This window comes from Chionomys nivalis, chromosome 3, assembly GCF_950005125.1.
Source record: "Chionomys nivalis chromosome 3, mChiNiv1.1, whole genome shotgun sequence".
Lineage (NCBI taxonomy): Eukaryota > Metazoa > Chordata > Mammalia > Rodentia > Cricetidae > Chionomys > Chionomys nivalis.
Window position 1 is genome coordinate 76266499 of NC_080088.1, and position 3355 is coordinate 76269853.

Genomic DNA, 3355 nt, shown 5'->3' on the forward strand with positions numbered 1-3355 from the left:
CTCGGCGCCGAAATGTCGTCATCAAGCTGCGCCGGGAACCACGCCCCCTTGCTTTGGCGGGAATCAAAGAGGCTCAGCATGAGGTCTGAAATACAGAGGAAAGCAAAGGAATACATTTCAAGAAAAGTAGATATAGGCAAGAATTTTCTACACCTGACTTCACTGGCGCAGAAACAGCCCGGAGGAGGGGAAAAAAAAAAACAGCCCAGAGAATTAAAAATGGGACTACATGAAATTAAAAAGTTTATACAGAAGATACGGAGTAGAGAGAACAGTCAGCCTAAAGAATGGGAGAAAATCTTTCCCAGATGTACTTAAGGGCGAAGGATGACGGTAATATCTACAGTGCAAAAAGAACTACAATTAAGCACCCAAACTACCAACAGAGAGTTTTCTCCAAAGAAACAGGGCCGGATAAGTGTCATCCAAAGGACCCCAAGGCCCACATAGGCGTGTGTAGTAAAGGAAGAGAAAGTAGGTGTGAGCTCTGAAAGTAGAATGATGATGACAAGGGAAGAGGATGGAGGAACAAGAGGACACACGTGACATGGAAGAGGAGTGGAAAGGTACAAGGGGGGTTGAGAAGAGTAGGAAGGCGAATCAACAACAACAAAAGCCATTTACAAGATCCTCACAATTTATAAGCTAATTAAAAGTTTAAAAAGCCTTAAGAAATTTAAAAAGCCATTGTTAGAGCCCTTAAAGAGTGCTTCAAGTAGGGAACTTACACAAAATAGATAATTACATGTAATCGTGAATTCCTGTCATCCAGTATTTGCCAGGCACGGCTCTGGGTGCTGCTTTCCACCGTACCATCCCCGTGCCTAAGACACTGTCCCGTGTACACAAGGCACTCAGTACAAGTCAAACAATCAACTATGAAAAGATTCCTCCCGACCCTACCCCCGCCCCACCCTCCATGCTGGAGCTGCCTGGCTGGGACCTGTGGAACAGCCTGGGCCACCAGAAGCTAGAGGGATGGAGCGGTGGGCAAGACAGGTGGTGCATGAGTGTTTTACCTGCCTGTCTGTCTGTGCACCATGTGGACACCACCTAGGGACAAAGAAGGGCAGAGAGAGCATCAGATCCCCTGAGACTGTGAGTTGATATGTTCATTCTTTATTGTTGAGCCATCTCTCCAGTTTCCTTCCTTCCTTCCTTCCTTCCTTCCTTCCTTCCTTCCTTCCTTCCTTCCTTCCTTTCTTTTTTTGACACAGGACCTAGAACTCAGAAGTTCCTGGCCTCTGCCTACTGAGTACTTGGACTGAAGGCATGCACCACCATGCCCAACTAAGCCTTCCATTTCTAAGCTTTTCTAGCATGCCCCTTCAGTGAAGAAGCTTTCCAAATAGCAGGTTTGGTGATGGTGTGGGGTGGGGAAACCCCTGACTTTTTTAACTAAAAAAATTTTTAAAAAGACACATTTATGGGGGCTGGAGAGGTGGCTCAGAGGTTAAGAGCATTGCCTGCTCTACCAAAGGTCCTGAGTTCAATTCCCAGCAACCACATGGTAGCTCACAACCATCTGTAATCAGGTCTGGTGCTCTCTTCTTGACTGCAGGCATACACACAGACAGAATATTGTATACATAAAAAATAAATAAATAAATAAATATTAAAAAGACACATTTATGTAGTGTGTGTGTGTTTGTGTGTACCTGTGGGCCATGCAGTATGAATATGAGGAAGCCAAAGTTAACGGACAATTTCTGGGAGTTGATTCTCTCCTACCACCATGTGGGGTCTAGGAATCAGAACATGTATATCAATGCTGTCCTTGCTGCCTATGCTAATAGAGGGGATTAGAGCCTAGACATTCTGTTCGTTCATGAGCAAAGGTAGGCAGCACAAGCAATATAGGTTTCTATAGAAACTGTAATTGTAAACAATGCAACAGCAGCCATGCCAGGGGCTAAGGGAACTGGAGGCGACCCTCCACTTGCACCTCCACACTCAGTGCTCCTCCTCTTCAATCTCTGTGCCCATGGTTCCCATGCTCACTTCTTCACAATCCTCCAGAGCTGCCAGGGCCACCTGTGCCTCGGACATGCCTCACTCTTCATGCATTCTCCCCCATACCAGTGCCTTCTTGGCACACCTGAGATGGAGCGTGTGACCTGAGTAAGCCCCGGCCTCTGCTGTGATGCTGATGTTGCTGAATATTCACACAGCCCCCTGCACCTTGTCCAGGTCTTCACTGGGGACAGGCTGGTAGTTACCGCTCACCTGCCTGAGAAGGGACACCCAACACACACAAATACACTTGAGTCCAGAAACAGTGGCTACTTTCCTTTGCTACCATTCCATGACCCCTTCTGCCCACACACTGAGCACACACACCCAAGCACCCAAGCTCTGAGCCCTTGCTTGTGACAGTTGCAGTACCAGGACAGTGGGAAGATGGTTCTGGTCAAGGAAAAAGTACAGTACTACACATGATCTACTCTGTGCTCAAATGGGGCGGCAAGAGGACACTCTGAAGTGGCGACCAAGAGAAAGCACATTGAGTTTCAGAATCAAGAAAGTACATGACCAGAGGTGTCAGCAACAGTGAATAGGATTAAATGGGGGCAGGAAGCAACAATGAGTTCTCAAAGGGTAAGGTACTACAAATTCCAAGTTTTCCAACTGCTTTGTTACAAGTGCTCAGCTCTGCTGATGCACTGCACACACACACACACACACACACACACACACCAACCTATTCAGGATTGTACAGGCTTTCCACGTATAAGAAGGCACCTGAGGCCGGGCGGTGGTGGCCCACGCCTTTAATCCCAGCACTCGGGAGGCAGAGGCAGGCGGATCTCTGTGAGTTTGAGGCCAGCCTGGTCTACAAGAGCTAGTTCCAGGACAGGCTCCAAAGCTACAGAGAAACCCTGTCTCGAAAAATCCAAAAAAAAAAAAAAAAGAAGGCACCTGGCCCAACATTCAGAAGAAGATAATCCCAGAGCAAATAGTCTTCATTACAGCCAATGTGATGAAGTCGGTATACATAACTGGTGGCATGGAGTTCCTTTATTCCCAGCACTCGTGTAGCACGAATAATAAAAACCCAGAGAGAGATATTGGGGTTCAAGCTGAAAGATCAAAGAAGTGAAGCAGGCAGCCACTGGCTCTTACCTCTCCCTCAGACCGACATGAGTGATCCTGACTTCACGAATCCACAGGCTGAGAGGGAGACTGACAGCTGTCTCCTTCCCTCTTACATTCCTCCCTAGTGCTGGGATTAAAGGCGTGCACCATCACTGCCCGGCCTTTATGGCTAACTAGTGTAGCTGCTGGGACTAAAGGTGTGAGCCACCACTGCCTGGCCGGTGTGGCTGCTTTGCACTCTGATCTTCAGGCAAACTTT